Source organism: Oratosquilla oratoria, chromosome 19 (assembly GCF_046742065.1).
Source record: "Oratosquilla oratoria isolate Oo_2021 chromosome 19, ASM4674206v1, whole genome shotgun sequence".
NCBI classification, from domain to species: domain Eukaryota; kingdom Metazoa; phylum Arthropoda; class Malacostraca; order Stomatopoda; family Squillidae; genus Oratosquilla; species Oratosquilla oratoria.
The window spans coordinates 9,633,371-9,645,729 of record NC_134795.1 but is presented as its reverse complement, the minus strand read 5'-3'; the positions used below and the strand labels follow the sequence as shown (position 1 = coordinate 9,645,729).

General features: G+C 36.0%; 1 pseudogene; it reads left to right on the top strand.

Moving 5' to 3' along the window:
* Positions 1–10,001: 10,001 nt before the first annotated feature.
* On the top strand, positions 10,002–10,858 carry LOC143035699 (uncharacterized; annotated as a pseudogene).
* The last annotated feature ends 1,501 nt before the right edge of the window (positions 10,859–12,359 follow it).

The following is a 12,359-nucleotide window of genomic DNA, read 5'->3' as shown; positions in this document are numbered from 1 at the left end:
TACATCTGAACCTAGAATAGTGGACAAAATTGAATATAAAACACCAATAAGTAAAAGTGACCACATATTGATTGAACTGGAACTTAATGAAGAAAAATATATGAAAAGAAATTAACAATATAGTAAAGGAAGAATGATATATGAAAAAACAAACTTTGATCAAATAAGATAATTCTTTCAAAAGGAAAACTGGGAAGAAATATACAAAGAAGAAACAACAGTGGAAGAGAAATGGAATATTTTGACAAAAATTAAAAAAAAGGAGTGGAAAAGTATGTGCCAAGACAAAAACAAGAAAAAGAATATGTAAAATGCTGGTACAACAAAAGTTGTAGGGAGCTAAAAGACAAAAGAGACAAAGCCTGGACCAGATGGAAAAACGACAGAAGACCTGAAAAATGAATATGTACAGAGAGGAAAAGAGAAAATATGAAAAAGATGTCATAGAAAAGTGTAAAGATCAACCAAAACTATTCTACAGATTTGTAAACAATAAACTGATAAACAAACAAGACTTGGAGAAATTAAGACAGGAGGGAGTTGAATACACTGAGGAAATGGAAATGGCGGAAATTATGAACAAACATTTTAAATCAGTGTTTACAAGGGAAACGAATGGAAAGAAAGTCCCCCTATGGAAGAAATAGAAGTAACAAAGAATGAAATATTAACACACTTGAGTAATCTTGATGTCAGAAAATCGCATGGACCAGATGAAATAGCAAACTGGATACTGAAAGAATGCAGGAATGAACTGGCAGACAAAATACATAGCATACTAAATAGTTCCTTGAAAGAAGGAAAAGTTCCAGAAGATTGGAAAAAAGCAAATATAGTACCTATATATAAAGGAGGAAATAAAGAAGAACCTACCAACTATAGACCAGTCTCTCTAACAAGTACAATAGCAAATATTTGTGAAAGAATTATCAAAAGTAGATGGGTAAAATATTTAGAAAAAAAAACAAAGTGTTAAATCCAAGGCAATTTGGATTCAGACAAGGACGATCATGCGTCACCAATTTAATATGTTTCTATTCAAGGCTAATAGATACAATACAAGAAAGAGATGGATGGGCGGACTGTGCATTTTTAGACCTAAAGAAAGCTTTTGACAAAGTACCACATAAGAAGTTGCTTAAGAAATTAGAAACTGAAGGAGGAATACAGGGCAAACTACTAAATTGGATGGAAGACTTTTTGCAAGAAAGAAAAATGAGAGTAGTGATAAGAAACCAGCACTCAAAATGGGATGAAGTAATAAGCGGTGTTCCGCAGGGAACAGTTCTGGCCCCAATAATGTTTGCTATATATATTAATGATATGGATGAAGGAATTGAAAGCTATATGAGCTTCTTTGCAGATGATGCAAAACTACTGAAAAGAGTGAACACGGAAGAAGATTGTGAGTCACTACAGAGAGATCTAAATAAAGTACAGGAATGGAGTAGGAAGTGGGAGATGGAGTTCAATACAAAAAAGTGTAGTATAATGGAATTTGGAAAAAGCAAAAACAGAATAACAGGAGCATATAAATTGGGAGAAGAAGGAATAAATAAGTAGAAAATGAGAAGGACCTGGGAGTCATTGTTATGAATAATATGTCACCTGAGAAACATATAAATAAGATTTTTGGAGAAACTTATAATCTAATAAGAACAATCAAAGTTGCATTTACATACCTGGATGAAGAAATGGTGAAGAAAATCCTAATCACCCTGATAAGACCAAGATTGGAATATGCAGCAACGATATGGTCACCAAGTACAAAAAAATGTATAAAAAAAACTTGAAAGAATACAAAGAGCAATTACAAAATTGGCACCAACGCTCTCAAAACTATCATATGAAGAGAGACTAGAAAAACTTGAACTACAGACACTAGAGCAAAGAAGAGAGAGAGGAGATTTGATAGCTATTTACAGAATCATGAAAGGCATAGAAATTACTGATAGAGAGAATCTGATAAAATGGGATGACAGAAATACAAGAGGACACGGAAAGAAAAAAAAAAAAAAAGACAGCTTGGGGCCCATTTGAAGTGTTCCATGATAAATTGAACCAATTGACCCCGAATCTTAACTTTAAAGTTGAATGGGAAGAAGGACACCAAATCCCTTTCTTGGATATCTTGATAAGAAGAACTGATGATAATTTATTCTTTACAGTGTACCGTAAGCCCACCCACTCAGGGAGTTACCTTCATTTTTTTGGCAATCACCCTGACAATGTTAAGAAAAGTGTTGCCTCTGGCCTTTTCTTGAGGGCTTTCAGGATTTGCAGTCCTCAATTTCTGGACCAAGAGATTGAGGGGATCAAATGTCAACTTGAGAAGTTGGCGTATCCACCTTGGTTTCTGGACCAAGCCCTCAGTAAGGCTAGGGCCAACCATTTTAAAACTTCCGTCCCCTCAAGTTTTCACAGCTCCTTTAAGGACATTTTAAAAATTCCATTCAATAATACCATCAGTTCTTCTACTAAGTTGTTTCCTCATGAACGTCTCACTATTCTAACACCGTGCTTAAGCAAATTGTGAACGTTCAACAAAAACCGAAGGAAGTTGAGTCACCTGGTGTTTATTGTTTGCCCTGCAAAGATTGTGATTTGGTTACTTGGAGAGACTTGGAGAGACTTGGAGAGACTTGAACACTAGATTGGCAGAACATAAAAGGTCAATTAGGTATGGGCAAGAAAACTCGGCTGTATTTCTTCATGTCAAAAATAAGAATCATTCTTTCGATTGGGATAAGGCCAGATTAGTGTTCAAGTCCCACTGCGGTTTCAGGAGGAAAATAGTTGAATCAGCATTAATTGAGGAATGCCCTAATATTAATATTTCGTAAGGGCAGTGGACACCTGACATTATTTCACGCGCGGCAGTTAACAAGTTGGTACGGACATTACAACCTCCCCCCTCCTCACCCCCTCCCTCCTCCGCCACCCCAGTTTGCCCCGCGCCTGAGTGAGGTCATCTGTCCACATCTCTTCCTCTCTGTAGCTTATAAGTCCACTCTGTACTCTACTCTATGTACTTTCCTGAAGAGGGCTACAGTTGATAGCCGAAATATAGGATTCTTCTTTATTCAAAGTTTATTTTCTCCAACTGTGGGTTCCTGTGTGTCATTTACAAATGTGCTACTACATTTCTGTTTGTTTATATATATATATATATATATATATATATATATATATATATATATATATATATGTGTGTGTGTGTGTGTGTGTGTGTGTGTGTGTGTGTGTGTGTGTGTGTGTGTGTGTGTGTGTGTGTGTGTGTGTGTGTGTGTGTGTGTGTGTGTGTGTGTGTGTGTGTGTGTGTGTGTGTGTGTGTGTGTGTGTGTGTGTGTGTGTTGTGTGTATTTACCTAGTTGTATTTTACGGGAAGGGGAGCTATGCTCGTGATGTCCCGTCTTCATATCTCATTTTATCTAAACTATTTTTTAAATTGTTTTTGCACACACCACTTTCTCATCTAACTTGTTCCATCTGTCTTACTCTGTGAGGAAAGCTGTTCTTTTTCACATCTCTTCTATAGCTGTCTTTCTTGATTTTCTTTCCGTGTCCTCTTGTATTTCTATCATCCCATTTTATCAGATTCTCTCTATCAATAATTTCTATGCCTTTCATGATTCTGTAAATAACTATCAAATCTCCTCTCTCTCTTCCTTGCTCTAGTGTCTGTAGTTCAAGTTTTGCTAGTCTCTCTTCATATGATAGTTTTGAGTGTTGGTGCCAATTTTGTAATTGCTCTTTGTATTATTTCAATTTCTTTTTTATACATTTTTTTGTACTAGGTGACCACATCACTGCTGCATATTCCAATCTTGGTCATATCAGAGTGATTAGAATTTTCTTCACCATTTCTTCATCCAGGTATGTAAATGCCACTTTGATTGTTCTTATTAAATTATAAGTTTCACCAAAAATCTTATTTATATGTTTCTCAGGTGACATATTATTCATAACAATGACTCCCAGGTCCTTCTCATTTTCTACTTTTTTTATTCCTTCTTCTCCCAATTTATATGATCCTGTTATTCTGTTTTTTGCTTTTTCCAAATTCCATTATACTACACTTTTTAGTGTTGAACTCCATCTCCCACTTCCTACTCCACTCCTGTACTTTATTTAGATCACTCTGTAGTGACTCACAATCTTCTTCCGTGTTCACTTTTTTTAATAGTTTTGCATCATCTGCAAAGAAGCTCATATAACTTTCAATTTCTTCATCCATATCATTAATATATATAGCAAACATTATTGGGGCCAGAACTGTTCCTTGCGGAACACCGCTTATTACTTCATCCCATTTTGAGTGTTTGTCTTTTATCACTACTCTCATTTTTCTTTCTTGCAAAAAGTATTCCATCCATTTAAGCAGTTTGCCCTGTATTCCTCCTTCAGTTTCTAATTTCTTGAGCAACTTCTTATGTGGTACTTTGTCAAAAGCTTTTTTTAGGTCTAGAAATGCAGAATCAGCCCATCCATTTCTTTCTTGCATTATATCTATTAGCCTTGAATAGAAACATATTAAATTGGTGACGCATGATCGTCCTTGTCTGAATCCAAATTGCCTTGGATTTAGCACTTTTTTTTTTCTAAATATTTTACCCATCTACATTTGATCATTCTTTCACAAATTTTTGCTATTGTACTTGTTAGAGAGACTGGTCTATAGTTGGTAGTGTCTTCTTTATTTCCCCCTATATATATATAGGTACTATATTTGCTTTTTTCCAATCTTTTGGAACTTTTCCTTCTTTCAAGGAACTGTTTATTATGCTATGTATTTTGTCTGCCAGTTCATTCCTGCATTCTTTTAAAATCCAGTTTGCTATTTCATCTGGTCCATGCGATTTTCTAACATCAAGATTACTCAAGTGTTTCATTATTTCATTTTTTGTTACTTCTATTTCTTTCATAGGAGGGACTTTCTCTTTTCATTTGATCTCTTCAGGTTGTATGTTCTCCCTTGTAAACACTGATTTAAAATGCTTGTTCATAATTTCCATCATTTCTATTTCCTCTGTGTATTCAACTCCTCCTTGTCTTAATTTCTCCAAATCTTGTTTGTTTTTCAGTTTGTTGTTTACAAATCTGTAGAATAGTTTTGGTTGATCTTTACATTTTTCTATGACATCTTTTTCATATTTTCTCTTCTCCTCTCTGCACGCTTGTACATATTCATTTCTATAACAAGTATATATTTTCCATTTTTCAGGTCTTTTGCATTTTCAATTTGGTCCAAGCTTTGTCTCTTTTGTCTTTTAACTCCCTACAACTTTTGTTGTACCAGCATTTTACATATTCTTTTTCTTGTTTTTGTCTTGGGACATACATTTCCATTCCTTTTTTTTATAATTTTTTGTCAAAATATTCCATTTCTCTTCCACTGTTTGTATATTCCTTCCCAGTTTTCTTTTTGAAAGAATTCTCTTATTTTATCAAAGTTTGTTTTTTCATATATCATTCTTCCTTTTCTATATTGTTCATTTCTTTTCATGTATTTTTCCTCATTTAGTTCCAGTTCAATCAATATGTGGTCACTTTTACTTATTGGTGTTTTATATTCAATCTTTTCCAGTATTCTAGGTTCAGATGTGATTATTAAGTCTAGCCTCGATGGTTCTTCTTTATTTCTATACCTCGTGTTCTCCTGTATCCATTGTGTCATTGTATGTTCAATAATCATCTCGAGTAGAACATTCCCCCATGAGCCGTCTCCACCCTTTACTGTCATCTCTTCCCAGCAGATTTCTTTGCAATTAAAGTCGCCCATCATAACTATTCTTCCTCCATCTTCCATTATCTTATTTAATGTTATCCTTCTGTCTTCTAACATACTTTTATGTTCACTCTCTTCCCATGAGGCTGTTTTGGGAGGCACATAATTTATCACAATATTTCTGCTCTTCTTATCTCTGTCTTCCACTTCGATCATAATCATCTCTACTGTATTCTTTCCATATGTGACACAGCCTCACGTTTATATCCTTCTTAGTCAGGAACATAACTCCACCTCCTTGTTTTGTCTCTCTGTTTCTAATCCAATAATTATATGCATCATGTCCTACACTGTTGGGTAGTAGTGCACCTTTTAATTTCGTTTCTACAATTCCCATTATGTCCGGTTCTTTTTCCTTCAGATAATCATTCAGCTCATTCAATCCTGTTATTAATCCATCTATATTTGTGTAAGACACTTTTAGTTTTCTGCCACTTCCATTGTATTTTTGTTTCCCTTTTGTTTTTCTCAAGTATGTCGTATTTCCTTACTTTCATATTCACTACTCTCCAATAGAATCTCTCTTTTTCTGACTCTGTTCTGTTCTCGTTTTTTTCCTTAGCTTCATGTCTTTTCATTTTTTCCTCCTCTCTTTCTTCTTTATTCATTTCCCTTTTTATCCATACCTTTTTATATTGTTCACTTGCTGCTAGTTTCCCTTTTTTGGATAAGATATTCTCAGCCGTCGTTTGTGACCTGAATTTAATCTTAATTGGTCTGGTCTTATCTGTACTATACTTTCCGAGTCTATACATCTCTTCAATTTGTTTCATGATTTCAGGTTCATCTTCCTGAACTAATTCTAGTAAACTGCTTGCTTTTTCTTTTTCCTCATTGATTCTTGTGATTCTATTTAGGTTATATTTATCTTCCATTCCTAATATAATTATACATTTCTTTTTATCTGCTAAGTCTCTTACTATATTCTCCTTCTGTCTCATCACTTTAATAACTGAGTCTTCAGTTTGTTCTTTCATTTGCTGTTTAATTATGTCAGTAAATGCAACTTTACTGTTTTCTTGGATTTTTTTCCAACCCTGTGCTTCTTTTGCTATGGCCTCTTTATTGTCTTTATTATTCCTCTTTAATTCCTCATTCTCCTCTTTTACTTCTTTTAACTGTCTTTTTAATTCTTCTATTTCATTAGTTAAGTTTTTGTTCACCTTCTCTAGTTCTTCCAATTTTTCAACTCTCTGCGCAATCTTTGCTATGTTACCGAACCTATTCTCCCAATGTTCGGTCATTTTTTCAAGTTTTTCCTCTAGTCTTGCTAATCGGGGGAGGTTGGTATCCTCCCCCTCTCATTAGATCCCTGGAAATTATTATCTTCACCTTCCATTGTGCTGCTCTTATCTATATTCCTAATCTTTAAATTTTTGTTAATCCCTTCTTCAAAATCCTCAGTCCTTCGTTTGTTTACAAGACGCCTGGCCTCCTGGACCAAGTCCTCCCCTTCCTCATTTTCTTCCATTTCCCTCAGTGATCCCTCTCCTTCTATTTTTTTTTTTTTTTTATCACCTTCCCACCACACAACGAGCTTTCACCTTCCCTACAAATACAATAAGGTACTTCCTTGACGTTGAGATCCGCGTAGATTTAGCTTTTTCTTCGGAACTCCAATTCTCCTCGTCCATCCGACGAAAGTGTGTGTGTGTGTGTGTGTGTGTGTGTGTGTGTGTGTGTGTGTGTGTGTGGGGGGGGATTTTTTTCCACAAAGAAAGTACTTCACACATTCTTTTTTTGTGACTTTTGCAGAATCACGAGTGATGGTGACATTGTTGCTGTTATTCGTCACGGTTGGGGTGAGATGGACGGAAGTAGAAGGAGCAGACTCCCCATCTGAACTCCAGAGCCTTCAATTTCAACCTCCATTACCTCAACCTTCCTACCCGGTCGTCCCCCCTGCCACAGCCGTCAAGGGGTCTGGCGGCCCTCCAAAAAATAGAAAAGATAAAACGGCGATATTAACAGCGGAAACCGAAGTAGAAAAGGTTGATCGTAATGATATTCAAGATACCAGTAAGAATGATGATAAGGGAAGGAAGAGGGAAAAGAAGGCTGACAAAGAGTCGAGGGAGAAAGGAGAGAGAAAGAAAATCAACACGAAAGAAACCAGTGTATGGGGAGATAACCTAGAGCGAAACGAGAAAAAAGTTAAAAAAGCTGAAGAGGAGACGATGTCAAAGAGTAGTGAAATAAAGGAAGATCGACTCGACTCAGAGAGGAAAAGGAAAAGAACAGGAAAAAGCAAGAAAGGATCACCTTTAATGGTACTTAGGGATAAGAAGCCTCACGCAAGGACCAAGACTGATAGTCAAGGGAAAGCCAAGAGGGTCAAAGTAAAGATGGGAAAGAAAAAAATATTTAAGAAGAAGAAAAAGGAAAATAAAGGAAGCGATGACAGTAACATGGCGGGAAAAGATAGCAATGTGACGGACGAAGAAAATGAAAAAGGGGCCAAGAAAATACCTGAGAAAAATCAGGTTTCCACAGCGTTCAGCGTGAAAAGTAAGTACAGTACCTCTGACCAATTTTATTTTTTTTTATTTCATTATTATTATTATTATTATTATTGTTTTATTTTCAAGCAACGGGCTGCGCCAGACCCCTCTATGCGGGGCCTCGGCCCTTCGGGTGAGTTCGCTTCGCTCACAGCCAATCAAGTGTCTTCGTTGCCGTGATGTTACCGCTCTCGGTCAATTAGTCGCCTCCGTTGCCGTGACGTCACCAGTCTCGGCCAATCAGTCATCTCCGTTGCTGTGGACTCGCCAATCTCTCAGCCAATATGGGGCCGGAGATGTATCTCTTTCAGGGATTTCCGGTTTCCGGTCTGATTTAGACAGTAAATTTTTTTTTTTTTTTTTTTTTTTTAGTATATAAATAGGGTTTCTGATGGTAATCACCTTTACATCTTTCCTTTTTTATTTTCAAGATATCTTTTTTCAGTAATAAATTGTCGGATATTAATGATATTGTTATTGAACTTCGACATTATTAGTGTTGATACGTCACTGACCATTTATTTTCAAACAGCTTTTCCATTTTTATTTTCTCTCAGAATACCCATTTTTAAATGAACTATTTGCAATAAAAGTTGTCGGAAACCAATGATGATAGTATCTTTTGTCTTCTCAAATTATAAGATTTGTATGTCTATAACGAATGAATTTACTGTATCGTTACACCATCAGTTCCGATCCCTCACTGAGAAAAAGCACGTCAATTACCTACCTAAATAAGGTATGGTCTAGGTTTGGTTAGGTTGCCAGGTAAAGTTAGGTTAGTCTAGGTTAGATTAATCATCGCCTTTAATCACATTGTTATTATTATTATTATTATTATTATTACTATTATTATTATTATTATCATTATTATTATTATTATTATTATTATTATTATTATTATTATTATTATTATTATTATTATTATTATTATTATTATTATTATTATTATTATTATTATTATTATTATTATTATTATTATTATAAATTATTATAATTATTATTATTATTATTATTATTATTATTATTATTATTATTATTATTATTATTATTATTATTATTATTATTATTATTATTATTATTATTATTATTATTATTATTATTATTATTGTCATTGTTGTTATTATTATTGTCATTGTTATTATTATTATTATTGTTATTACTAGTAGTAGTGGTGGTAGTAGTAGTAGTAGTTGTAGTAGTAGTAGTAGTAGTAGTATAGTAGTAGTAATAGTGGTAGTAGTAGTGGTGGTAGTAGTAGTAGTAGTTGTAGTAGTAGTAGTAGTAGTAGCATATGTCGCATTCATATATGGTGTTAAACAAAACTGGAACTTCATATTAAGGACGGTACCAAACATCACCGACGTACTAAGGCCCCTTGAAGAACTATCAAAAACGAATTAATTCCGGCCATCACCAACGGACGGATAATAAACGAAGAGGAAAGAAAACTTATTAAACTTTCACCAAGAATGGGAGGGTTAGGGATCTCCAACCCGCTAAACCTTGCCGACATAGAACACCGAAACTCCCTGAGACTCACGTCCTCCTTGGCAAACAATATCTTGTCACAAGATCAACGGAAGGAGACTAACGTGGAGGAAATCAGAGAAATCAGAAGAAATATTTCAAAGGGAAGGGAAGAGAGACAGAAGGAGGATCTTCGAGCTCTTTTTGCTCAGCTATCGAATTGTATGAAAAGAAAGATCACAATGGCACAGGAAGTTGAGGCGTCCATTTGGCTAACAGCACTACCAATCTGGGGAAAGGGGTTCCCCCTAAACGAAAGAGAATTCACGAATACCATTGCCCTGAGGTATGGATGGCCATTGGAAGGGCTCCCTAACAGATGTTCCTGTGGTGTACATTTTAGTTCAGACCATGCCATGATATGCAAGCAGGGTGGATTCATCTGCATGAGATTTGATGAGGTAAGGGATCTAACTGCCAAAATGCTTCGGGAGGTGTGCAAGGATGTGACCATCGAACCAACATTACTCTCATTAGGAGGGGAGCGCTTTAGGTACCACACGTCCAACACCTCAGATGAAGCACGAGTGGATGTCAGCGCAGGAGGTTTCTGGACACGGGGACAACTGGCTTTCTTTGACATGCGAATATTTGATCCAATGGCTCCCTGTTACAATAACCTAACCATTGAGGCATCCCACTCCCAGAATGAGTATGAGAAAATCAGGATGTTCGAGAAAACCAGGATATACGAAGAGCGTATACAAAATGTGGACTAGGGCTCATTCACTCCTATAACCTTTACGACTTCAGTTGGGATGGGTCCTAGGGCAAAAACATTCTACGCTTGTCTGGCAGAGGTGACGGATGAAAAGAAACAACAACTAAAAAGCAGCATTGTTTCATGGATGAGATGTAAACTGTTATTCTTACTCCTAAGATCAGCCCTCCTATGCCTGAGAGGTATCAGGTTCCCATCGCCCAAATCAGCACATGTACAAAACCTAGATTTTGAGCTGACGGTTGTAGACAGTAGGATAAATGAACTTCTGTATTACGCCTCATTAAAATGATAAATAAAAGGGTCATCGACCACAGTCATTGGCGGGAGAGGGGCCAATGTATTGTGTCTATAGGAGACAAATCCTGATTGCTTTCACCACGAGGATGGAGGTCGTTTTTATAAAAAAAAAAAAAAAAAAAAAAAAAAGAGTGGTGGTAGTAGTAGTAGTAGTAGTAGTAGTAGTAGTAGTAGTAGTAGTAGTAGTAGTAGTAGTAGTAGTAGTAGTAGTAGTAGTAGTAGTAGTAGTAGTATCATTATTGTTGTTATTGTTATTATTATTACTATTATTATTAGCATCAGTACTATCAATATATTATTGTCTTTATTATCAATATCATAAATCATTGTTAGTAATATGTATTATAATTTTCTATTACTAGAAGTTGTAGTAGTAATATAATGACATTTTAAAGAATATTGGTATAATGTGAAACTTGAATATAATATAGACCGGATCTGTTCAAATAAAAGTGAAACTTAAGAGACACCCAGTGATTCCATTTAGCTCCATCATAAAACCATAAGTTTGTTGTGTTAATTTAATGCATTTGAAAAAAAAATGTAAGTTACTGTAACTGATGCATTGAATAAACGTCTAATGCGAAATAGCATAAGATGTATTTGTACATTAAGAATTACAGTGTCATCATTTCTCTATGAACAGAGTTTTCCTCTATCATAGACAAAATGATGTGTGTCTCTGGTCCGTAGGGGCGCCCCATATAGACCTTAAAGTATCAACTGCATGCTACTTTGCCACAATAACAAGCAGCCTATACCCCAGACTGCTTCTGACCCAGGGCAGTGGACAAGGTGCAGGGATGACCCGTCATTCAGGAGGTGCTAAGATAAGAGGGAGGGTGGAGGGGTGTGGAGTGTATTCAGGGATGGAATGGGTGGGAATGATTTTATGCCTTTTTCTTTTTGGCTACCCCCCTTGTAAGGGGGAAAAAGCCTTGGTATATGTATGTATGTATGTAAGAATTACAGTGGTTCAAAGCTTCCATACTAGGCTGTACATTTGAAGTGTTCTTTGCAGTAGTGAGCAGTCGCGACTGCGTGGTCAATGGAACCCTTGGTTGTGGTGAGAGTGCGGTGGTGATCGGCTCCCCAGGCGGTATCAAGAAAAGTTGCGCTTTCCCATTTACGGTAAGTGTATTGTAGGAGTGCTACCGCTATAGCAGGGGTGGGGTGGGGTTCGAGGCTGTTTCGGGCTGCAAAAGTGGTGTAAAAGAAACTGGTTGGTACGTTGATGCTTGTCAGGGGTGTGCAATAGATTTTTTTTTTTTTTTTTTTTTTTTTTTTTTTTTTTTAAAAAAAAATTTTGTTACCGTCTTTACCAAGAGTCCTCACGCGAGATTATGATACCCAGGGGCCATAATAAAAAATCGTGAACGGCGCGACATGGAAAGATTCTCTGAAGGAACCTAATTCAATATAGACGACAACTTCAGCACAACTTCTGGAAGATGTTCTACAGTAAACACAACAAAGATTAAAAGATTAATCGCCGCAGAGTCCAGAAACTCCTCCACCC